The sequence below is a fragment of the Panthera onca genome, chromosome B3 (genome assembly GCF_046562875.1).
Source record: "Panthera onca isolate mPanOnc1 chromosome B3, mPanOnc1 haplotype 2, whole genome shotgun sequence".
Lineage (NCBI taxonomy): Eukaryota > Metazoa > Chordata > Mammalia > Carnivora > Felidae > Panthera > Panthera onca.
The window spans coordinates 103,414,724-103,441,996 of NC_138344.1; positions in this window are offsets into that span (position 1 = coordinate 103,414,724).

A 27,273-nucleotide genomic window follows, 5' to 3' on the forward strand; every position below is an offset into this window, starting at 1 on the left:
AAGATTGGATCTGAGAGAGAGACAGAGAGAGAGAGACAGAGAGAGACAGAGAAGAGAAAGAGAACTAGAGACACAGGCAGACGGGGGGGAAAAAAGACTTTCTTTTTCTTTCTAGAGGAATTCTGCCCAGACTCTGCAGCAGTTGGTAGCAAGAAAGCTTTCTCCTGGGTGTCTCCTGGAAAAGTTGCAAAATTGCTCTTCACCTGTAAGAACATGCTCTTTATCTTCCAGTCTCTTCTTGTCAATTTGGAAATTGCAGACAGCCCGGCTCAGGTACAGTCCCCACAAACCATACTGTAGGTCAGGACAAAAGCCACTGGCTTTGGTGGCAGGGGGGGTTGGGCTGTTGTACTGAAAACCGCAGAGGCTTGGTGGGAGAAAAAGACTCCTTGGATGAAAAGTCTAACTCTTGATTTCCAGTAAGTCCTTGAACTTCCAATATACTTACTATGTGGTCATTGTATTTTCTCTGTTCATGTTTAACTTTTTTTTCCCCCTACATCTTCTGTCTTTAGATTTCTTTTTCTATGAATCTGATTTGTGGTAGGTAGCATGCTTTGTGTTTGTTAAGTAATTTTCATTAACAAGTGGATGGTTTTTAATTGCCATGAGTACAACTATCTTGCTATCAATATGAGATATCAGTATTCAGAAGTGAAATTAAGAAAACCAGTAGATAGGAAATCAAATTGTTTGTCAGAGCTTGCATACAATTTCCAAAATATGGCTGATATTCATATTTTGAAATCTAGATTAATGTCTCACGCTAGCTGGATTTACTTTCTCCACCCCACTTGCCAGGCCAGTTTAAAATATTCCAAACTTTCCTCCAAGTTTATTAACTATGGTGCTGTGTGGGGGGGTGGGGGGGGGTGGGGAGGAGTAGAGGAGTGGGAAGAGAAAGGAGAAAGATTTCAGGATTCTTCCAGGCTAATTAAAAAAGAAGAAGAACAAAACCCATATTTCGTGAGAACACCGCCTCTCAGGGGGAAAGGAGCCAGTTAGACTCCCTGAACACTTACTTCAGAAATATGAAGATTAATTTCCAATCTTTTCAGCGATTCAGTGGACAGTAGGGGACCACATCTTGCCTTAGAACTGCCACGATATTTAGAAAGAAGTCATTTTTCATTAGGTTTTTAGATATGTCTTTATTAAAAACTTTGACAAGATTAACTTTAATTAATTTTTTAACGAGGGTTAAAGATTGGCAATGCAGGCAGAATTTGGAGGGAAATAGAAAGCAGTAGATCACTTGTGAATTAAGCTTGAGTTGCTTATTCCCTGCATTTACGATTGCCTCAGAAAAGAGGGTAAGGGAGAAAGAAACAACTTCAAAGATAGGATTGTGCTGTCTTGATAAAAGAGTAGGAGGCAAATTCCAAATGCAGAAAAGAGGAAAAGAGGACCATGTTGTTCCGGAATGAAACGGATTAAGATTGTGTGACAAGTGCGAGATGTGGGGCTGGGAGACATTTATGAGCTGAGTGTGAGCTGGGAGCTGTGCGTCTGTCCCTGAGCATGTGGGGACCCAGGGTGTGTGCAGAGCAAGGTTAGGGTGGGGGATAGGAAGGGTTGGTGTGTGAGAGACAGAGTGCAATATGAGGGTGTGAGTGTGGGTGTGGGTGTGCGTTAGGAGGGTGTGGACGGGAATGTGGATGGATTGATGAGGGGTGGTAGCTGTCAGTTTATATAATTTTCATCTTCTGGTCCCGAACTTTCCTTGAAATTAATCCTACTGCAGGCAGTAGCCTTGAGCTTACAGAGCTGATATAAAACAACCATTACAGTCCAATATCTTGCCTGTTTGCAAACTTCATTTAAAACTGGGGGAAAAAAGACCCAGGAATGGTTTTGTAAGAAAGGGAAAAAAGAAGAAAAGAAAACCGCAGTGAAGCTTTAAACTAGTTTGGATAAATCTCTAATCTTTTATTTGTAACCTTTTACAAGCTTTATTTCCCGTATATGAAAAGCTTCTTTTATATGGGCACGACAGACTTTTCCTTTGGATTTTTAATTAGAGCCCATCAATTGTAGCCATATTTAAGAATCAATATAAAGTAATCCTTCGAGATGGGATAAGGTTTTAATCGAAAATCTAATTTCCCACTCTTTGCAGATCATTTTGAGGGGCTGGTTGATTAAAAAAGAGTTCAATTTTTAAAAGACATAACACCTAAAACCTGGAAAGATCATGTCTGCAGAAAAAGCAACTGATGTTTTCTTACAAAGAAAAAAAGTCTGGCTGTTGTTGGGAACTTTTTTTTTTTTTTCTATTTAGAAGAATTTGACTTATTTTTCGCTCAAACACTACTCTCTACTGTGGCTCCTATGAGGGTATTCACATTGAATGGGGAGAGAAAAAAAAGAGGAATTGTTTGTCTAAAACAGTATTTCATATGCAAAAGACAGTAACTTAAATTTTTTATTAACAAAGAAAACATAGATTTTGATAGATCTTTTTCACTACAACCTCAAAAATTCCCAAGATTAGAAAATGAATAACACACATTTTTCATTTTTGTTCAATGGATGCAAACTTTCCACTTTCACATCTAGGAATGAATATTTCCAACAGATTTTTAAACTTCTACATTAGAATTTTGCAATTTTAATTTTCTTACAATTGAAAAGTTGCCTATCACAAAAGCATAGAATTGTAAACAGTTGTACCAGATTCACTAGCTTTGAATTTGTCTTTTTTTTTTTTTTTTTAAGGAAGAAAAATGATAGCAAGGAAGGAAGTAAATAAACAAAAACTAATTGTAGGTGCACAGCCCAGACATTTTTTTGCTTTTTAATGATCAAGCTGAGGCATTTGTTCAAAAACTGCTCATTATCTAAATGGGCACAATGCATTTTCTGCAAACACACCACTATTCTGTAAGATCTGCAAATTATCTCTAAACTAGAGGAGATTCCCCCCTAAAGTTTATAGGCGCATTTTCAGACATTCACTGACTTGTTTTTATTGTTATATCTGTTAAGTGCATTTCAAAAAAAGAACTCATGGTATTTGCTTTTTAAAATCTGAATGGAGCGGTTTGAACATAGTTGCTGCTCATGCTTTTCTTTTATCTGCAGAAATTTCAATTTATTTAAAAGCTTGGCGTTTAATGCACTACATGACCGCATAAATTTTAGAGAAACTCTCTTGCATTTCTCTGTAATCGCGTCTAATGAAAACCTGGGATTTTCCATTATTAAAAAAATGTGAAAAAATAATGCATCTTCATTAGGAAAATTGACTGCTGTGCTCACGACAGTTCTTAATTGAAAAGGCAACCTATTTTAATGGTGTGGTTGAGAAGAAGATTACATACTTTATCCAAACACAAAGACAATTAATAATGAGAAGCAGGCTGCTGCCATTAACTCTAATGCAGTTGCATCAATGTCAGTGAGAAGTGCTCATACCTGAGATACATGGTGCAAACTCCCCCGGCTCCCTCCTTCCCCAATTCACCCACTCCTTAATTTGGGTTTCTTAAGCAAGCGCCTGGACCGGCTGTGATCCGGCGGGCTAGTGTCATGCAAATGCGGCGCGGGGCCAGGCGCCCCTTCTTCCCGCGGGTCGCGCGGTCCGGGACAGCGCCGCCCGGCCGGAGGCTTCCCGGCTGCGGGAGGCTCCCCGGCTGCGGGAGGCTCCCCGGCTGCGGGAGGCTCCGCGCACATCTCGCGCCCTCCCGCCTGTGCGCGGAGCCTGGCCAGGGCAGCCGCGGCCCCCGCGCGCCGGAGGGTTTGGAGACCCAGGGCTACCTGGTACATGTTAAGTTTACCAAAAGGGACCGGGCGGCCTCGGAGTCTGGGTTCTGCTTTGATTCGCTTACGGAAAGGTCGTAGGGGGGGAAAAATCTTTTAAAATTGAGAGTGTGGTGGGGACGTCTGGGCGCAAGTGGTCATCCGGCGGATCCATCAAGTTTCCAAAGCGCCCCCTCTCCAACTCGGGCCCGGAGAGCAGAGCGTGCGTGTGTGCGTGTGCGCGCGCTCCTGTGTCTCCGTGTGTGTGTGTGTGTGCGCGTGTGTGCTTGCGCGTGCGTGTGCGTTGAAGGGGAGATCCCGACCTTTCCTGGGTTCGAGCACGCCAGGCTGCTCCAGGCTGGGAGATAGGGAGGAGGCGGCAGCCACCTCTCTGCTTTTTCTTTCCTCTGCGAGGCGCGGCCAATTCAGGCCTCCAGCCGGCTGCCTCGAACCCGGGCCGGCGAGCTGCAGGAGACAGCGCGGGAAGGGGGGTGGAGGGACCCGGGGCTCCCAGGCCTTGGCGCTGGTGGTAGCGGCGGCGCCTTGTGCCAGGCGCGGCGCGGCCCGGCGCTCCTGGGCTCGAGGACTCGAGGGTGCGATCTGCCCTTGGTCGGCCCTGCAGCCGCCAGGCCCCAGGGAGGCGTGCAGGTTGAGGATGGGGCAGATCTCAATTTGGGTCTCTACGAGGCGCTTTGGTGCCCGAGGAGGGCTAGGCGCCTGCTGCGTGGCGTACTGCAGCCCTCCGAACCAGCTCTGCCCCTGGCCCTTCCCCAGCTCAGTTTCCCCAAAGAGGCTCAGAGCAGCGGGGGGGGGGAGGGAGCGCCCCTCAATCGGTATTACTCCCTTCTTCCAGTGTGAACCAGGGCCAGGCTGCAGGCTAACAGGAGCTTTCACGCGAGGTGGTCACCTGCCTTCACCAAAGGGCTGGTGGGGGGTGGGGGGGGGGCATGCTCCTTCGGGAAATTCTGGAGGCTTCTCGCATTGGCCAGCCATGTGCAGCGACTGGGAGAGAGAGTGTGCTGGGTGGGAACTACACACACGCATCCTGCAGAGGAAGAGTGAGGGACCCCATTCTCTAAGTCCCGACAGGCTACATCTCTTCCCCTTGAGGGATAGCTTCACAGGGAAGTTCCTTCCACAAATGCCACACTTCCCTCCACAGCCCTCAGAGTCCCTGGGCCCACCTTGTCCTACCCCACTTTCCCTCTGGTTTCCACCTTTTCATCTACAGACGTCCTGCAGATTTGCCATTTTTTTGTTTCTGCCCACTGGTCAGGGATCCTCTCAAACCTGAAGACAAGAGGACCGGGAGTTTCCCTGAAGCCCAGGCTCCTCCGCTCCCTCCCTCAGGATAGGTGATCTCTGGGACATTGAAACCTCCCTTTGGTGAAAGCCAGCCATGGGCTACTTGGCATGGTCTGCCCTACATCTCTATGATGTATCTAGAGCTTTTCCTGTTCCTTTCGACTACCTTTTTCACATTGCAAAGGTTGAAGTACTCCAGTTATTATTTATCAGCAAGTCTCAGCTTCTGCTGGTGCTGAGGCTAAATGTGTCAGCTGAGTATCAAGGGGGAGACCAGGTCTCTTAGACCAGAGAGAAGTGATTTTCTTCTTGGGAGAGCATGAACCTTAGATGTCATACTTGCCCAAGAACATAAGAGCAACAACAAACTAACTTGTATTTATGGATCTGTTTCTTGACATATGACCTATGGATGCTGGAGACATCTTTTTTTTTTTTTTTAAGTTTTATTTATTTATTTTTGAGAGACAGATGGAGTGGGGGAGGGGCAGAGAGAGAGGGAGAGAGAGAATCCCAAGCAGGCTCTGCACTGTCAGCACAGAGTCCAATACGGGGCTCGAACTCATACACCGTGAGATCATGACCTGAGCTGAAACTAAGAAAGAGTTGGACTCTTAACCGACTGAGCCACCCAGGTGCTCCGGATGCTGGAGACATCTTTATTAGCATGTATGGACTTTGGATAGCCAACCAATAATGACATTCCTAATCATTTATTGAAAATTATTTAAGCTAGTTCAGCAAAAGACCGTAGCTCTTAGCCTAAATGGCAGGTTTCTGACAGCTTATTCAATGAGCAAACAAGCAAAAAACGAAAGATATAATCGCTTCCAATACTTAACTTCTGAATATAACAGTCACCACTTAAGGGACACACAGACCACACCAAAGTAGATGGTGTGGTCTAAGTTATTATTGGAAAAGCAGTTTCTTTCTGATTGTGCTCTCTTGTATATAATGCACAAAATTATGTCAAAGAAACAGAAGAACCAGGCATGGTTTATAGATATTGGGTATCAACAGAATCATGGCCCCAAGTGTATCCTGACCTTTCCCTGCTGTTTTGGGAAAAAGCAGAAGTCGCAAAGACCTTGGTGAAGACTTTTTCTAACAGAAACATTCTGTAGACACTATGTATTCACCAAGGAGTAGGTCACCTCGAGTCAGCCTGTGTCTGTGTCAAAACACCTGGAAGGAAATTAAACAATTCCATTATTTTTAAGAAATATTTTTAAATGTCCTTGTTGTTGACTTTGGGTGGATACAACCCCAGTCAATTCTAGAATCCTAATGAAGATATTCCAGTAAAAGAAAAAAAAATTACCCTAGACCACACAATAGTAGCCCCTTATCTGTGGTTTCACTTTACACGGTTTCAGTTACCCAAGGTCAACTGTGATGTGGAAGCAGATGATCTTCCTGCTGGCCCATCATCAGAGAGTCAACAGTAGCCTAAAGCTACGTCACAATGCTTATGTCATTCACCTCAATTCATCTCAATTCCAAGGCATTTTATCATCTTGCATCATCACAAGGAGAGGAAGAATGAATACAGTACAATAAGATATTTTGAGAGAGACCACATTTGTGTAATTTTTATTACAGTATATTGTCATAATTGTTCTTTTATTATTAATTATTGTTAATCTCATGCTGTGCCTAGCTTACGAATTTTTCATAGGTATGTAGGTATAGGAAAAAACATAGTGTATATAGGGTTCGGTTCTGGCTGTGGTTTCAGGCATCCTGTGGGGGTCTTGGAACATATCCCCCTGCAGTTAAGGGGAGACTGCTATAGCGTCTTAAATCTGATTGCACATTTGGATCAATTTGGTTGATTAACCAATTTATTCATACATGGCAGGATGGATAAATCTATTTCTTTTTCATGTGCAGAATTTTTCATTGAAGTCTCTGATTTCTCTAAAGGTTTGTGATTTGCGATGTAAGAAGTCTCCAGAGGACATGTATTTTTTTTTAAGTGGACTGTAACATGAACTCGCATTGCTTCCTTCCTTCATTTCTTCACTTAGCAAACATATTTGGGATCCCACTGTATACTATGCGATTGTCAGGCATCGATTATGCTCAGGACCAGGAGCTAAGTTGTTGTTTTTTCTCACTTAAAGCAGAAGGCAGATGGTTATATAATAAACGTTTGGTCTAAAGGTATACATTATCTACTCTCATCTGGGAAATTCACCATCCCAAATCTGAGGACAGAAGTCGTCTTGATTTTTCTGCTTTCCAGAGTATAGATTATTGGAGACAAAAATTAAGCCTGGAGAGATTTGTGAGTTGCTCAAAGTTGTAAGACCTTGTTGGTCATTCACAGCAGTGCTCCTAGAGAAAGCTGTAGGAGTTGTTTGTATTAACAGACACAAGTAGATGACTTTAATGTTCAAATTTGGTTTGTTTCTAAAAAATAAAATCAGAAGGCAACTGAGTGTATAATTTATTGCATGTTTAGATAAATTATGTGCTCTTCAGTAACAGATAACTTTTTCATAGGAATAAAAACAAATTTGATATTTAACCTTCTTTTAGCCAATATCTAAAAGACGTAGAGATGGTGTGTATACCGTCATTACATTCTTACCTTATTTTTAAGAGAATGCAAAGAGTTGGATGCCTGGCTGGCTCAGTCAACAGAGCATACGACTCTTGATCTCGGGGTCTTGAGTTTCAGCCCCATGTGCGTCGTATTTAGTTAAAATTTAAAAATTAATTAATTTTGAAAAGGGAGAGAATGCAAAAAGAAGTATTTGTAAGTCTAATACTACTTATTTTTTGAATCCCTTTTCCTGGGCTAGAAATAGTTGTTATAGTTTGTTTGTTTGTTGGCCTTTTTAGCTTCAACTCCTTGCCGGTCCTCAAAGTTGACAGGTTTTCTTTCTTTTTGAATTTAGGATTTACAAAGTAACAACTTATACTCAAATATAGTCTTTTCTATAAAGATTCTCTCCTCCTGTTTTTAAATTTGTTTCTCATTCATCAAAGAAACATGACCATGAGTTTTTCCATAGATCCTTGATGGAGTTATTGGATGCGGTGATGAAATGATAGATTAGAACTGAGTCTTCATAGAGGTGGCCAGTATAGAAAGCCCCTTTTTTTGCTGGTGAACTCTACCAGGAGGAATTAGATGCTACCTCTTATAAAGCAATCTTACTGATCTATGTCTGTTTGGGCCCACTAGTCTTTGAGTCCTCACTTTGCTAGTAGTTATTTTACCTTTTGAATATGATTTGTGGGTCATGGCACCCATGCATAGCCTGGGGTCTGTAGAGAGCCTATATTGATTAATGCCTTTGGTGCAAATTATTCAGAAGGTTATTGTTGTTGTTGTTGTTTTATCCTAAAAACATCCAAACACTAATTCTTTACTTTCCCAATTTGATCTTTTTAATTTCCTTCACAGCTAAGACGGTATGAGAGCCCCTTTGTTCTGGAACTGCCGATTCTAGTGTTCAAGGTGTTTGTTCCAGGGACTGCACTTATGATTTTAAAGTGCCATAAATTCTTCAAACTAAGCCCCTCTACTTTTTATAACACCTTACGAGCTTCGACTGTGTGATCTTGAGAATGAAAAAAAGTTTCCATGAGATTAGGTAGCTATTCAGATTATAAATATGGCTTTATTAAATTTAACTGGCAAAGTGATCTATTGCAAGTAAAGAAAGTGAAAACACGGGCTTAAAATATCCAGGACTGAAAATAGAACATTTAATTTCTGATTCTCTCTGCAGGTGGGGTATGAAATAGAAAGCTAGTGTTGCTGCTGCCAGAATGCTTGCCTGTTTTTATACTTTTGTCAAGGATGTGGGCAATGGAAACGGATACTTACTGAAGTACAACAGGGTTTATGTAGACATCCACAAGACTTAAGGAGGGCAGTATTTCCTTTACAGAAGAAAGTAGGTCTCTTGATGCCGGCAAGGTATATGAGAAAGATGGTGAAATGAAAGGAGATGAGGATCCAGACACTCTATCAGCAGCCTTACCCTGTGACAGACCCAGAGGCAACTCCAAAGCCACCAGGGCAACTGCCTGTTCAGTTTGCCAAAGAGCCAGATGCTGTTGCTTGGAAGAATCTCCTCCACAGCTTGATGTCTGGGTCCTGTGATTGCCATCCAAAGAACAGTGGTGGGGCATGCTGGGATGAATGCAATCCCGGCATCCCACTACAGTGCTTTCTTTTTAAAAAGAGTCATTTTAAATTAAATAAGTTTTAAAACTCACATGTTATTTTTTTTTTTAATGTAAAAAGGAAATTGGAGGAGGACAGTAGTACAAATCAAGGCTGTATATTTGAAAAAAAAATCCTCTTAAACTTTATTTTGCTTATAAGTCATATTTAATTATCCCTTGAGGATCGGGACATTTAGAAAAGACAAAAGACCATCTACTATTCACAGTGATGAAATAAAAATCACTATAATATAGATGAATGGTGATGCAGAGAATTTTAACTATTTATGTTATTAATGATGGTCACTTACAATATTTATTTGCGTGAAATAAGATACTCAATTTTAGTGTTAGTTTTGCAACAGAATTTTGATTGTGGGTGCCACTGAACACGTGCTTAAATTAAAAGGGCAATAAAAAAGTGATAGGTGACATCTAAGGGAAAAAATTATGCCTGAGTTTCTGATGAGGCACTAACATCTCTTCTTAAATGTCAGCAGTATTGTCACATGAAGCAACATCTCTCCTTTTCAAAATATGTGTTAATATCTGCTGTGTTGTAGCTGAGTGAATAACAGCTGCTGTATGTCTTTGGAGTCATTCAGACCACTTCAACAAATGAATGTAATTTGATTCCAGAGTACAACCAAAATCTTTGCTCTTTTCGTGTAATCTCTTATTTTTGTAATTATAGGAATTTTTTCCCTTTAATATTACCAGGCTTTGTCTAATAGCCTGATAGTAAGTGCTGGAGTACCAGAGTAAATCTGTAATTTCTTTAATCATTGTGATCAATGCGAATCATGGCATGATTAATGCAGCCATGGTAATAGGTAATGGTTAAAAAGATAATCAAAATATTTGGAGAGTAATAACTTACTGTAGAGCAGTGGTTCTTAACCAGGGATGGCTTCTCCCCCCAGGGGACATTTGGCAATGTTCTTCAGACATTTTTGGTTGTCACAACTGTTATCTAGTGGATAGAGACCACAAATACTGCTAAACATCCTGCGATGCAAAGAGCAGCCCTTCCCACTCCCACAACAAGCTATCTGGCCTAACATGTCAAAAGGTACCAAGGTTGAGAAATTCTGATGTAGAGAAATAGATAACATGTATAATAATGTTGGCATTTAAAAATTTGGGTAGCGATATAGTATCACTAACCCAGATGAAAAGTAAAAAAACTGAACAAAACAAAACAAAACAAAAACACAAAACAACAACAAAAAGTCTTAGTCACTCAAATATTTTCAAATACCTTTAGGTTTGGGGTTATATAGACAAGGCATACAGACATAATATTATTCTTACTTTCTGTAAAATGTATTTCTCGCCCTCACTTCAGTTATTATTAAAGCGCAAACTAGCCACATGTTGATTAAATCAATTAGTGACTTTGCGTTATTAAGCTCTGCTTCTTGAATAGAATATATTCAGCAGGAAGAAATATATTAAAGAGTTTTTAGTTTTTACTCTTTTTTCTCTTTCTAAAATTTCTTTCCAAAAAATTTGGAAAACACATAAAACTATCAAGAGGAAAATGGAAAGAATCTTTAATTTTACTACCTTAGGTTTTTAGTTTCTGTAAACTCAAAGGTATGCCTATGGTCATTGATTTTTCACTACAGCAACAAATATCGTTTGACCAGTATTTCACCGTGGTTAAATTTTCATGATACTAACTCCCCTGTTAACAGGGGAGATGAAAAGTGAAATTTTTAGTCATTTTCATAATTGTTTGACAAATATTTCACTATGGTTAAATATTTCATGATATGAACTCCCCTGTTAATAAGGGAGATGGAAAGTGAAATTTTTAGTCATTTTCGTAATTGTTGTCAATACTAGTTTATCTCCCTGCTTTGGAGCATGAATTTTTTTAAGTTTTTTTTTTTTTACTTTTTTTTTAATGTTTATTTATTTTTGAGACAGAGAGAGACAGAGAATGAATGGGGAAGGGTCAGAGAGAGAGGGAGACACAGAATCTGAAACAGGCTCCAGGCTCTGAGCAGTCAGCACAGAGCCCGATGCGGGGCTCAAACTCACGGACCGCGAGATCACAACCTGAGCCGAAGTCAGACGCTTAGCCGACTGAGCCACCCAGGCGCCCCCTGCCTTATCTGTTTTTATGTAACCTTATATATGATTTGTCTTCTGATAATTTTTTCTTGACTCAGATGTTTATGCTAAAGTTGTTTTTCAACTTTGAACTGCTGTTCATAGGTTAATACTTTTGTCTCAGTGAGATCTATGGGTGAAGATACCACCAAGATTCAGGTGGTAGGTAGTTAGTTACTAATGGGTATTAAGGGTCCTGGTAGGGAGACACAGGCACAGGGTTCTTGTCAGGGGATGAAACCTAGACAGTAGCGTAGGGAAGATTGCTGGAATGGCGGACTGGCCTGGTGTAGAAAAATGACAGAAGCAAAGAGGACAAATCGAAGTTAATGGAATAAAGCACAGCTTTTATTTTTTATTTTTTTTACCTTTATTTATTTTTGAGAAACCAAGTGAGACAAAGCATGAGCGGAGGAGGGGCAGAGAGAGAAGGAGGCACAGAATCTGAAGCAGTCTCCAGACTCTGAGTAAGCAGTCAGCACAGAGCCTAATGCGGGGCTCGAACTCACAAACTGTGAGATCATGACCTGAGCCGAAGTCGGACGCTCAACCGCTCAACCGACTGAGCCACCCAGGTGTCCCCAGCACAGCTTTTAAATAACAAACTGAACAGCAATGAGTTTGTATTATCATTTAGGCAATTAAATCCTTAACAGGACTTCTTTATTTAAGCCATTGATACTTGGTTTCCTCCTCAGACCCAATTACTTCTTGTCAGGAAAGCAGAGGGGAGAGTGCAAATGGCCCTTAATTTCCAGGGTTTATCTTTTCTAGGATTTTAAAATGGGCGGGGGGACTGGGTGGCTCAGTCGGTTAAGTGTCCGACTTCGGTTCAGGTCATGATCTCACGCTCTGAGAGCTCGAGCCCCGCCTTGGGCTCTGTGCTGACAGCTCAGAGCCTGGACCCTGCTTCAGATTCTGTGTCTCCCTCTCTCTCTGGCCCTCCCCCCGTTCATGCTCTGTCTCCCTCTGTCTCAAAAATAAGTAAACGTTAAAAAAATATTTTTTTTAATAAAATAGGGACAGTTCCCTCAGCTACCACCAGTTTTGTCTTACGCAGTTGATAATGGCAATTTTATGGAGCCCCCTCAATACAACACAAGAATTTCAGTGAATAGTTTATTTCTTTCTTTTCATTCATTCATTCACTTAAAAGTAATCTCTCTACCCAACGTGGGGCCTGAACTTACAACCCCAAGATCAAGAGTCACATGCTCTAGTGACTGAGCCAGTCAGGTGTCCCTGAATAGTTTCTAGAGTAGAACCACTTTTCTTCTTCATAGAGTAGGTCTCATTCCTGTTCCTGGGTAACAGGTATCATACTCAACAGTAACAGGCCTGTCTAGGGCATGTTTGTTATTTTTTTGACAGACTCTGAACAACAGGGTTTAGAATAAGTCCGGTCTCTTGTGTCCACCAAGTTAAGGCACATGAAAAGAAACATAATACAGGACTTTCAAAAGGTTGCAAAAGAATTATTTCAGGAGGAATAAAACATACTATGGAATGAATAATATTTCAGTTAGTAAGAAAATAATATAAACATATAACTAAAGTAGGGATCCTTTCTACAGTAAGGAATGGATGAACCCTTTTGCCACTAAGACAGTGGAGTGACTTGTTCTGGTTCCCTCTGGGGTCTTCTTTCTCATCAAATGATAGTAGGTGTCTGTTGGGCCTCCTGTGGGTGCTGTCCTGGCCACATTGAAAGTTGGCCCATGCTAGCCTCGCCATTTCTATGAATTACAGAGAAATTTCAGTCTCTGGGTGTTTCAAACTTGAAATTTGAAATCCAATGTGGAGTGTCTTTGTGAACTTTATTTCTACACCTCTAGTTATTTCTGTCCCTATTTATATGTGCAAATGCCAGAATAGCCTGCTCATTTAATTATGTCTTAAAATTTTTTGGCTGTTAATTATAAAACTCATTTTATTTTGTTCTGCTGCTATAGAGAATGGGGCCTTATACATCCACCCCAATGTTGATGGGAAGAGAATGTTAACTCCTCTGGGCCCAACTAGAAGTTTCCTTCTTTACCACTTACATGTCCTTGGCTTAAGGCTATGTTGCATATTCTCGCTGCACTTTCATCATTAACTAAAAAACAGGGGCGCCTGGGTGGCTCAGTTGGTTGAGCGTCTGGCTTCGGCTCAGGTCATGATCTCACGGTTTGTGAGTTGTGTGCTGAGAGCTCAGAACCTGGAGCCTGTTTCGGATTCTGTGTCTTCCTCTCTCTCTGCTCCTCCCCTGCTTGTGCTCTCTGTCTCTGAAAATAAATAAATAAACATTAAAAAAAAAAACTAAAAAAAACCCAAAAAACAAACTAAAGAACCAGGTGCAGATTCTTTATTAGGGTTTTGCACTTACGTGATGCCCATTTGTATGTGGTTTGTATACACAACACCTAACTTCTTCCCAGACTGTTTTAAAAAAGAACAGAGAAAAAAATGGAACAGAGCATGCATGGCCTGGGAAGCACTCAACCCTCAGGACAGCGGCTGAGTATCATTAACAAGAATACAACCCCTACTTTAGTCACTGTTCTTTAAAATACACAGGGTGTGTCGGGAGTGCCTGGGTGGCTGAGTGGGTTAAGCATCCGACTTCGGTTAGGCATCTGACTTTGGCTCAGGTCATGATGTCACTGTTCATGGGCTCGAGCCCCACATCGGGTTCTTTGCTGACAGCTCGGAGCCTGGAGCCTGCTTCAGATTCTGTCTCCCTCTCTCTCTGCCCCTCCCCTGCTCTTTCTCTCGCTCAAAAACAGTAAAAAGAACTTTTAAAATAAAATAAAATACACTGGACGTGTTGAACCCCTAGTGAATATGTTATGATAGAAGTATCTTGGGGCACCTGGGTGGCTCAGTTGGTTAAGCGTCCGACTTGGGCTCAGGTCATGATCTCACAGTTTGTGAGTTTGAGCCCCGCGTTGACAGTTCAAAGCCTGGAGCCTGTTTCAGATTCTGTGTCTCCCTCTCTCTCTGCCTCTCCCCTGCTCATGCTCTGCCTCCATCTCTCCCTCAAAAATAAATAAACATTAAAAATTAAAAAAAAAAGAAGTATCTTATGGGTACCTCTGTGAGCATAGCACATAGTTAAAGGGTTAGGTTTGTTGAACTTGACTGAGAATGGCTAAAGTGATGACCCAATTAATATCATGAAGAGCATCTATAGAGATTAGAGGAGGAATTTTGAAGGACATTCTCTATGTCTTCTTTCTGAGATCAGAGATGATGAAAAGAATTGTTTTCGAATGTTTATTTTTAATTTTTTATTTTTTAAATTTACATCCAAGTTAGTTAGTGTATAGTGCAATAATGATTTCAGGAGTAGAATCCAGTGATTTATATCCCTACATATAACACCCAGTGCTCATCCCAACAAGTGCCCTCCTTAATGACCCTTGCCCCTTTATCCCATCCCCCCACCCACAACCTCTCCAACAACCCTCAGTTTGTTCTCTGTATTTAAGAGTCTTTTGTGTTTTGTCCTCTCCCTGTTTTTATATTATTTTTGCTTCCCTTCCCTTATGTTCATCTGTTTTGTATCTTAAAGTCCTCATATGAGTGAAGTCATATGATATTTATCTTTATCTGACTAATTTCGCTTAGCATGATATCCTCTAGTTCCATCCACATGTTGCAAATGGCAAGATTTCATTCTTTTTGGTCACCGAGTAATACTCCATTGTATATATACACTGCATCTTCTTTATCCATTCGAGATGATGAAAAAATTTAATGTAGGAGGTATTTCATCTAAACATACAGACTGATATCCCCAACTTACCCAGCCCAATAGTAAAACACAGGAATATGTTTATTGTTGGCCATTGTGGAATCTCTATGTTTGGAGATCTCGGAGAAAAGATTTGAAAGTTTTGGTTAAATAGCCTGAGATAATCAGCCTTAAATTTCTTTCTAGTTCTTATTCTTTGATACAAACATAATTTTAAAATTATTTTTATTAATAGCTGAGAAAAATATTTATTTCCAACTAGTACATCCTAGGAGGGTCTTCTTGTGTTTTGAGGCTATAAAAAGTTTATGCTTGGAAAAGTTTTAGTAGCTTTGAAATTCTCTCTTAAGAAAGCTCATATCCCAGATTGCGTAGTTCTTTCATATTTTTTGGTATGTGCTTTAAAGCATTTTTCCTTGTGAGGCACCTGGCTGGCTCAGTTGGAAGAACGTGTGACTCTTGATCTCAGGGTCATGAGATCAAGCCCCACAGTGGATGCAGAAATTGCTAAAAAAAATAATTTTTTTTTTGCTTTTTTCCATATAGTCTTAGCACTATTACTATTTATTTATAAATTTTTATTCCTTGCCATAGGTTATGTTTTATCCTTCAGAGGCCAGCACAAACTTAAAAAAAAAAAAAATATAAACCACTTGTCTTATGGTTTATAAAATGCTTTAAAAATTTTAAACAACTATACAATTTTTTTAGTTAATTTTGTTTGAATTATCATACAGTAAATCTGACCTTTTTTGGTGTATAGTTCTGTAAATTTTTAAACCTTTATATAGATTCATGTAACCACCATCCTAATTGGGATACCCTGAACTCTTTTAACATCAGACATCCTCCATCTTTTAATAATTTTGCCACTGAAATCAGTTTTCTAATGAAATTGCTCCATGAATTTATATCCAGCAAACACTTAGTAGAATATAGTACTAAAATTGTAAAGGGGTAAATGTTTATCCACAAGAAAGTGCTTTACTCAAGATACTCTTTTTTTTTTTTTTTTTTTTTAAAGAGAGACAGACTCTTAAGCAGGCTCCATGCTCAGCGCAGAGCCTGATGTAGGGCTTGATCCTGCAACCCTGGGATCATGACCTGAGCTCAAATCTAGAGTCAGATATTCAACAAACTGAGCCACCCAGGTGCCCCTACTCAAGATACTCTTTTAAAAAATCCAAGTTTCTGAATTCAACTCATTGTGTCCAAATTCATTTTATACAATTCCTTATTGTCACAATAGCTATCATCATTAACAGAAATAATATATGTCAATATAATATCAATATTCCATAATTTTGAAGGCTTAATTGTATCTCACAAGGTTTTTAGTTTTTTTTTTTAAATCTAACTTAAACTATGACATGAACTTACAATCAGATTATAACTTAGAATATTTTCAATCATTTGCCTGCTATAGAATCTATCTTGATTATATTTTAACTTATTCTTTTTTTTAATGTTTATTTATTTTTGAGACAGAGAGAGACAGAGGATGAACAGGGGAGGGTCAGAGAGAGGGAGACACAGAATCCGAAACAGGCTCCAGGCTCTGAGCTGTCAGCACAGAGCCCGACGCGGGGCTCGAACTCACGGACCGCGAAATCATGACCTGAGCCGAAGTTGGCCGCTTAACCGACTGAGCCACCCCAGGCACCCCTAATTTATTCTTTTTATAAAAGTTGCTTAGAAGAGATTGCAGAAAATGTGACTTTTACCATAAGACATCAAAACCAAACAAACTCCTTACCATGCCAGATTTATAGATACTAAAAATACTATCCTCAGTATGAAAAGAAATTCATTTGAAGATTCTACCCATATTTTTTTTTTTTAATTTTTTTTTTTTTTCAACGTTTTTTATTTATTTTTTTGGGACAGAGAGAGACAGAGCATGAACGGGGGAGGGGCAGAGAGAGAGGGAGACACAGAATCGGAAACAGGCTCCAGGCTCCGAGCCATCAGCCCAGAGCCTGACGCGGGGCTCGAACTCACGGACCGCGAGATCGTGACCTGGCTGAAGTCGGACGCTTAACCGACTGCGCCACCCAGGCGCCCCTCTACCCATATTTTTATGGTTGAATTGGATACAACAAAAATTTTTGGTCATTCTGACTTGTGTAAACTACCTAAGAGGAATTAATATTACATGCAGAGTGTTTTATTTTATTTTTATTTTAAGTACACTCTACATCACACATAGGGCTCAAACTCACCATTCTGAGATCAAGAGTCACACACACACTCTATGGACTGAGTGAGCCAGGCAACCCCAGAATCTTTTTTTTTTTTTTTAATTTTTTTTGATGTTTATTTATTTTTGAAGGAGACAGAGAGACAGAGCGTGAGCAGGGGAGGGGCAGAGAGACAGATGGAGACACAGAATCTGAAGCAGGCTCCAAGCTGTCAGCACAGAGCCCAACACAGGGCTCGAACCCACGAGCCATGAGATCATGATCTGAGCCGAAGTCAGATGCCCACCTGACTGAGCCACCCAGGCGCCCCAACCCGAGTCTTTTTGATAGGCATGATGAGTCAGATCTGTTAGCAATGCCAAATTTGCTTATCCGTTTGTAGATGTACAGCATGATAATAATTTGTCATAAGCCTAGTTTTTATGTAAATAGAGAAATGATAATATGGATAAACATAGCATTGATTTTTGGATATGTTGCTTCTGTAGATTGATGAAAATATGTGTTTGTAATTTTTTTAAATAGCTAAGTTGAAAAACTCAAGGATTTGTACTCCACTAATAGCAGTCAACACATTGAATAGAATGCTGTTAAACATGCCTCTTTCTTCCCATCTCCTCTTCAGAAAAAAGGTTATTATGAGACAGTAAACATAATGGGGTTAAAAATACCTGGAAATTTAGCACGTGGTATCAGAGAAGATACCACAATAGTCAAATGTAATGAGGTTGGATTGCGTGTATTCTTCCAATTTGTCATTTCCTTTCAAAGCTATTATTTCACCCTTACTGATAACCTCTCTTCAGTTAAAAAAAAATTACCATTAACATTCACTACTTTTTGCAGGTTTTGAACAATTTTTTAATCCAACAAGCTATTTTACCTTACACAATAGATGTAGTCTTAGCCAATAATCTTCATTGTTAACAACATCCAATGGCTTTTTAACAATTACATGACATCCATTGTGTTCCATTTTCTTTCTATGTCAGTAAATGCCTTCTAAAGCACTCCAACTAGTAAGGTACACGAAGTATCACTTTCATAAAGCTATGCTAGCTGTCTCTAATTCAATTATTCAACTCAAAGACTGCCTTCAAAGCTGCAAAATTGTCCTAGTACTTCCCCATTTCTGATGTTAACCTGAGCTGTTTGTGGTTCCTTGGGTTGTAAAGTGTTTTCATTATCTATTTTGCTTATCTTTTAGAACCATTTTACTTGTCCTGAAGAAATGGTTTTAGATTTTTTTTTTTAATCCTTAAGAGTGACCATGGGGATTATAAGTGGTTGTCATTTGTCTAAGTATAGAGAAGAAATGAGCATCTTGTGGGAGAAATGTCGGCGTCTGTACCCGTGAAGAAAGCCATGATGTTAAAGTTCAGACTCTGTACTACCCATGTCACTGCTTCTTACTGCTCTCCGCCTCCCACTCCCTTATTTCTGGGGTAAATCATATTTGGGTCATTTGATTATTTACTTATTATCTCCAGAGGCTGGGTAAGCTAGTACTATCTGAACTCTAAATACACTCAAAATGCAATAAAGGCCAGAAGCTAGAGAGGATTAACCCCTCTACATTTTATAGTGATTGTTATATTTACCTTTCAAAAACCCATCCAGCTTCACCCCACAATTTCATCCTGGGAAAAAGTAGAAATGATATTGGATACATTGTCAGAAGAGAGTAGGTATGTGGTTCTTTGTCGCTAACTAATCATGAGTCATTTCTTCTCATAAAATAAATATTTGGAGTTAGTTTGTGATTTCTTTTTTCTTCCTCTCTGAATTTTTAGGTATGTAAACCACAGATCTCAAAATCTCCCCCATACATTTGATTCTACAGTGCCTGAAATGGTAAATCATTTGGCTGACATGATTTTGCCTTTTTAAAAAATCCCTCAAGGGGCACCTGGGTGGCTTAGTCGGTTGAGCATCCAACTCTTGATTTTGGCCCAGGGCATGATCCCAGGGTCATGGGATCGAGCCCCATATTGGGCTCAGGGCTGAGTAAGGAGCCCACTTAAGATTCTCTCTCTCTCTCTCTCTCTCTCTCTCTCTCTCTCTTTCTCTCTCTCTCTCTCTCTCTCTCTCTCTCTCTCTCTCTTTCTCTCTGTGCCCTTTTCCACTGCTCAAGCTCGCTCTCTCTCTAAAAAAAAAAAAAAAAAAAAAAGGCCTGGGAGTGGATAGGGGTAGAGTCTGGTATGACTGGGGCATCACTAATGGGGGTCCTAATTAAAAAAAAAAAGTAGGGGCGCCTGGGTGGCTCAGTCGGTTAAGCATCCGACTTCGGCTCAGGTCATGATCTCGCGGTTCGTGAGTTCAAGCCCCACGTCAGGCTCTGTGCTGATGGCTCAGAGCCTGGAGCCTGTTTCAGATTCTGTGTCTCCCTCTCTCTCTGACCCTCCCCCGTTCATGCTCTGTCTCTCTCTGTCTCAAAAATAAATAAACGTTAAAAAAATTTTTAAAAATAAAAAAAAGTAAAAAAGACAAAAGGAAGGAAAAAATAGAAATTTCAGTTCATTAACCCAACTAATTTTTCCTCCAGAAGAACAAGTGGGCTTAAATATATGAACTATATTTAATAAAGATTAATATTATAAACACAAATCCAATAGAAGCCTGAAACACTATAAGAACAAAAGAAATAGCAAGCACTATATTTAGTTAGGTATAAGTACTTGCTGAAGGTGAATCTTCTTATTGATTGAAGAGCCATAGTTCATAGAGTTGTTTTCTCTTCTGCAAGTCATAAAATGTTAATTTAAGTCTGGTAGTTCTTGCTTTGTTTTCTTTCTTCCTTTAGCAGATGCTTACCAAGTACCCACAGTGAGCTAGTAGCTGTTGGGGGCTATATAGAGGTGTAACCCATGGGAATTCATAGAGGCTAAAGTAAAGCCACAGTGCTGTCCTATCAGTTGGGGTTTGGGCAAAGAATAGACAGTAATTGACGAGAGTTTAATGGAGGGACTATTTACAAAAGTGTCGGGCAGGGGTAAAGGAACCCACAAGAGATGGTGAAGTGCCATGGGACTAGGAATATTGGGGAGCCATCTCCACCTCTCCACCTGAAGGGATAAGGAGAAAGCAGTTACTGGAACCCAGGGCAGGCTGTAGCTGTAGAGAGAGCCACCCGGTAGGAACTGTGGCCTTCAGGAGAAGAATGCTGATACATGTGTCCCAATAGGGAGGGGATTGGGCAACAGATACCACATACTGTCTCCTCCCACCCTCTTATTTCCTTCTGGTGATTGTTACTGCTTAAATTCAACCCCAAACCAGTGAACAAGAGAGTCCATTGACAAAAGCCACAAAGGCCAGCATCCTGGTTTATAGAAGAGAGTGGAAAAGGGTAGAGGATGATGGTTCTAGAGGGGCAGGCAGCATACCTAGCACAGTGATCTTGAGATATCCATACAAAGAAAGTTAACCTCAAAAGAAGGAAACAATACAAAAGATATCCCAAGATAAAGGATACCTGGTATAGACAGTAGGTCCTGGGTAAGGTGTGTGGTGTAACTCAGGGAAGACTCCTAGAAATAAAAGGAACACATCTGTGATTGAGCCTTTAAGAATGATTTGGGGGGCGCCTGGGTGGCTCAGTCGGTTGGGCGTCTGACTTCGGCTCAGGTCATGATCTCGCGGGCCGTGTGTTCGAGCCCCGCATCTGGCTGTGTGCTGACAGCTCGGAGCCTGGAGCCTGCTTCGGATTCTGTGTCTCCCTCTCTCTGCTCCTCCCCCGCTCACACTCAGTCACTCTCTCTCTCAAAAATAAACATTAAAAAATATAAAAATAAAAATTTTAAAAAAAGAATGATTTGGGATTAGGTGAGCACAGAGGAATGTGGAGGATAGTCTAGCTGGAATAGAATAAAGGGAAGAAAGGCATGGAAGTAAAAATAAATATGACATAACTGAGATTATATTCAATTGGCTGAAGCATGGAGTATGTAGAAGCCATAATAAAAATGCCAGGGACTTTCTGTGAGAATGGTGAACCACTTCCATTTATGAAAATCTTTTTAGTTCTACTGAATGCCTGCTGTACGCCTTGTACTCTACAAAGCTTTTGGGCAAAAGAGGACATCAAAGGTAGGCGATCTGGCCCCGAGACCTTTGACTTTCACTTACATTCACGTGAAACAGTGAACCGGTTAACCATACAAAGACAAAATACCAAAGTGAATGTTACTTGGGGTTCAAAAGTGGGGTCCAGAATGTGTAATTCCTGATGTGTGTTCATTCGTTTAAAAAAATCCATCCAACCAACATTTTTGAAGCAACCAGGATGTGCCAGGCACTGCCATTGAAGACACAGCCCCTTGGGTTGATCTGGATCCAACAGCCAACAACTGAGAGTTTGGCTCAGACCAAACCTCATCTAATTTAGACAAGAATGAAATGAAATACACTTCTCCAAAGTAAACCATAATAAATCCATGATAGGTGCTCACTAAATATTCGTTGACCATGTGAATAAGTAATTATAATGAAGAAGTGTTATAAATTTCTATGATATTTTGAAACAACACATACACTAGGCATTTATACTGATGTCCAAAATCTAATCACAACGCGGACCCACTATGAAGGCAGAGACCTGGCCTGTCTTGTTTACTGGAATAATCCCAGCTCCTAGCATGGAGCCCAGCACGGAGCTGGAGCTGGAGCACAGACTATATCTAGTGAATAAATGTGGGGATAAATTAATAAACGAATGCATTCTTGAAGCAAGTATTTTTACAGCGAGGTCGCTTTGGGTGGTGGCGTCCCTTGGAGGCATCCTTAGGGGGATGCAGTTACCATTACAGCACATTAAGTACTCCTTCAGATTGTTAATGAGTACTTCTTGAAAATGCATTTTTAACTTTTCCTCACTTTAATTCCTTGAGAGTTCCAGATGTGCCGTTGTTTCAATAGCTCTGAATATAAAGGGAGAAAATCATGTCCTGCTTCACCTTTGAAAGGCAACACATGAGGGCAACACGTGAGGATGCAGGGCTTCTGTCTCTGGCCAGGGCCCAGGTGTGCATACCTGTGGTTGGCCTCAATGCCACTTGTACTTTTACCATCGTTCCTTCCTTTGAGAGCTCTAACTTCTTTTCCTACTGCCATTAAAATCATATTAAATCATTCTGAAGTGCTTCCCATAAACACCAAATAAGAGGTACAGCCGCGAGAAAAATTATCTACCTGTGTGGAATAGGTTATTATTTTATTTGTAATCGAAGTGGCATATGTTTTAGAGAAGAGGGTATCGGGGTAGGCACCTTCCCCCCATGCCTCACATAGTCAACAAAGAGTGTGGCTTTTACGCTACCCCCCCTCTCCCCGCCCCAGGCTAGTTTTAACCCCACTGGCTTATTAATTATGATACCTGCAGGTACATTTCTGTTTACTGGCTTTTATACATTGTATTTTTTTATTTGCCATTGGACACAAATAGAGATCTGTGTTCAACCTGGTTTTATGGCTTATAGAAACTGAAAGTCAGATAAGATTAATATTGTCAGATGATGACGGATATGTGCAAGTTTTACCTTTAAAGCAGGCAGGCCTTCTTGTAGAGTGAATTGCATTTACACAACCGGATTTCTCCTCTGGTCGGCTTTCAGTTTAAGAATTCCTGCCTCTGTGCGGATGAGACGGGATATTGGAGGCTTTCAGGGGTCTGTAAGATCTGGGAATACGTGCTGCAATCCAATTGTGGGCGAGGTGCTCTGCCCACCAAATCTTTGTGTTTGTATGTAGAAAGAACTAGAAAATGATTGTTAGGGCTGATGGCACCCTGCTGACTTGTAGACGGAGTTTGTAACAAGGGGGTTTTCAGAATCTAGTAGCTGAGATAGGACAAATTCTTTTCACTTGAACAAAAGATTATGGTGAAAACCTTAACCAGCACACCCTAAGACAGACTGAAATATGAAAGAGGTGAAGGAAGTCTGAAATACATGGATGAAGAAAATGTTTTAAACATGCGCTAGGCATGGAATTGTGCACATGCTACTTTCAGTTGAGTGTTTGTCCTTTCTTGTTTTTAAGATTCCTGCTCCCAAATATACCTAGATATCAATATGCAGGTGTCTCTGCCAAGATTCAGTTTCTAATTGTACATGTAATATTCCAAGCAAGTTTTTTTTTTTACTTCAGATTATGAAATTAAACTGGGGTATTTAATTTTCCTCCCATAATGACGATTGTGGAGGCTATCTAAAAATAAAAGTAAATGTTTTGGGGTGCCTGGCTGGCTCAGTCGGAAGAGCATGCGACTCTTGATCTCAGGGTGGTGAGTTCGAGCCCCACGTTGGGTGTAGAGATTACTTAAATAAATAAATAAACGTAATAAACTTAATAAACTTAAAACTTAAACTTAAAAAAATTAAAACAAACGTTTTGAACACAGTTGACACCACCCTAGTATTACAGTTTGTGGAAAAAACATTGTTTTTCTTTTGAAGGTTTGTATATGTATGAAAAAAAAATGCTTTGGGCTGAAAATAAAACATGGGATATCAGTCAAGAAGTATAATTTGGAATGACTTAAACATTAAGAAAAATCTTCTGAACCTCAAGAAATTACAATTAATGCACAATAAAATTAACTACATTTTGTGTTACTTCGCATCAGCTTTTTCAGTAAGTAAGAAGCAAAGATGGTCTATTTATTAGACTATTATTGAGTAAGCCCTAAGTATTTTAGCAAATAAGAAAGAAAGAGAAGAAAAGGAAAGAAAGAAAGAAAGAAAGAAAGAAAGAAAGAAAGAAAGAAAGAGTAAGGAAGGGAGGGAGAAAGGGAGGGGGGAGGAAGGGAGGCAGGAGAGGAAGGGAGGAGGGAGAGAGCAAAGGAGGAAGCAAAAGAAAGAGAGAAGGAAAGAAAGAAGTTGGTTTGATTATGATTCAGTCTTTTTAATTGATAGCATATAATAAGTTCAAATAAAAAATTTAGTTACTTCAAAACTCATGTCTGATTGTACGTATGAGCCGGGTAGGCAAGGCTGCGTGATGAATAGACCCAAACAAGTAAGGACTCAACACAATGGAAGTTTATTTCTTGTTTACGTCCGAGTCCTAGGAGGGTGAACAGACTGGCCTGTGGCTCTCCTCTATGTACCACGCAGGGTACAGGTTGACAGAGGCTCTTCTGTGACCACCATGGTTATCTCTGTCATAGCCTGCAGGAAGAGGAAAAGAGTACAGAGGAGAGAGAGGAGGAGGGCCCTACTGGCGCGAACTGGAAGCTGCGCACATGACTCTGTTCCCCTTCCATTGGCTGGCGCTCAGTGACGTGGCTACCTAACTATAAAAAGGAGTCTAGCTCTGTGCATAAGAAAAAAGGGAGGCAGATTTTGGTGAGTAGCCAATACCCTCTGCCACAGTTCAGCACCTTCCCAGCCTAGCAGAGCGTGTCATGTGTACTAGACCTTCCATTAATATTTGCTGAATTGAGTATGTGCATATTACCTTCCAAATGTGTATCTATTTCTATAACGTAGTAATAGGATAGTGGTCATATTTCCTATTTTGCTGCTGTGACTTGGACGTTTATTATTTATTGGAGTAGTTATTTATATTCCAATTTGTTACAAAAAATTAAACATACAGCGATGCAGCAAGATTAAATAACTGGTCATTAACTAATAAATATTTTTCTATGGTTCTGTATAGCCTTCAGAATTACAGTGTTGCAACTGAATTTACTAAGGCTTATATCTAAAGGTGGACATATTTTTTTTTGTACATACAATATAATGTATATATGCACATTGATAATGGTTTAGCTGAAGTAATTTCTTAGGATAAATTCATAGAAGTGAGAATATTGGATCAAAAGAAATAAATAATTGCATGATTTTTGTGAGATATTTACAGTATTTGCAGGAAGGAGTAGAGAACTCAGTGAGGCTACGACCTCATTGACTTGAATAGTATTTGTAAACACGTTTCACTGCCTATAATGTGCAATAAGGTATACTCGTTTTAATTTATATTTCTTTGATTGTTAATGGCATCTCCAAGTAGTACTTTCTATTTATATGTAACTTGTTGAGTGCTATATTAAACATGCCATTTAGGAATGAAATTCACTTTAAAGTCTTCAAGAAAAGTGGGGTGCCTGGGTGGCTCAGTCAGTTAAGTGTCCAACTCTTGATCTCAGCTCAGTTCATAACCTCAGGATCATGAGTTCAAGCCTCACATTGGGCTCCACACCCAGTATGGAGCCTACTTAAGCAAACATTTTTTTTTTTTTTTTTTTTAAATTTTTTTTTTTTTTCAACGTTTTTTTATTTATTTGTGGGACAGAGAGAGACAGAGCATGAACGGGGGAGGGACAGAGAGAGAGGGAGACACAGAATCGGAAACAGGCTCCAGGCTCTGAGCCATCAGCCCAGAGCCTGACGCGGGGCTCGAACTCACGGACCGTGAGATCGTGACCTGGCTGAAGTCGGACGCTTAACCGACTGCGCCACCCAGGCGCCCCTTAAGCAAACATTTTTAAATTAAAAATTAAAAAAAAAAAAATAAAGTCTTCAAGAAAACGCAAATGCAGCATTCTTTAATCTGGGGTCTGAGGATTCTTGAGGCCACAGATGGCCTTCAGGTAATAGTGACACTTCTGAAATTATGGGCAAGATGCTGAGAATAGTAGCACCTACAGATATTTTTCTGTGTATAGAATACATAATATTTTAAAGTTTATTTATTTGAAAGAGAAAGCAAGAGTGAGAGCCAGGAAGCGGCAGAGAGAGAGGAGAAGGAGAGAATCCCAAGCAGGCTCCACTTTGCCAGCCCGGAGACCGATGCACATGGGGCTGGAACTCACAAACCATGAGATCATGACCTGAGCTGAAATCAAGAGTTGGATGCTTAACCGACTGAGCCACCCAGGCGCCCGTAGGGTATATCATATTTTAAATCAGATCCTTCTGCTTCCATTCTACTTCTTTCCATGAGTAACCTAAGAATTTAGATTTGTCAGAAATAGAAAAATATATTAACTTCTGCTCAACTTCACTGTAGGACTGGATACTAGGTTTCAGAGGTGCCTGTCTTCTGGGTTTAAAAGACAGAATTAATAAAATGCTAGTTCAGTAGGAAGCTATCTCTTAATTTTATGTTACTGAGATTCTATGGCTTTATGATTCGCAGATATCAGCGATATGTGACTAATATTTCTAAGCTTTAGGAACTTTGGACAAAAGTTTCAACAACAATGTGCTGTGATTTTTGAAGGGAAGTTCAAACATCAGAAGACGTGTCGAAAAATAGTGGGAAAAACAGAAACAATAGTCCCAACGAGAGAAAGCCCTGGGTTCATGGTACGTTTTAGAAGTAAACCAACTTATAGCTGGAGACAAAAGTAAAGCAGAGGCAGAAACACAAAGTGACACTGGAGAAAGATGAACATTCTTGGTCCTACAACTTGTCATAAATTAGGAATTAAATGAGTAGATAGTGATTTCATCTGTGAGTAGACATGCATCACACTAGAATCTAAGCCCTGTGGTGGCAGGAAGCTTGCCTGCTCATTGATGTATTCCCAGAACTTAAAACAGTGTCCATTATAGTGGTGGGCATTTGATAATCATTTATTGAAAACTATGAATAAACCAAGTACATTCCAAGTGAAAAACACACACCTTAAATTCTCATTGGAAAGGAGGCAAAAGAAGAATGGTGTAAGACAGAACAGGGGCCATTGACTGATTCAACAAGTGTACTGGGCACTGACTGTGTGTATGGCACTGTGCCAGGGACCACGGAGGTTACAGGTGGCTTCCAGTCTTGCAAGGCCGGCATCTGCACCAAGAGAAGCCTTGGAAGGCGAGGAAGAATTTCACTCCATTATAATCTCCAATGCCATCTTTCCTTCAATAAGTATTCTCTGAAAACAAAATGGGTATTTTTTTATTAACTTTAAATAAAGTATGAATAAAAGCATCTTTATAAAGATGTTGTTCTCATATGGATTTTAAAAGT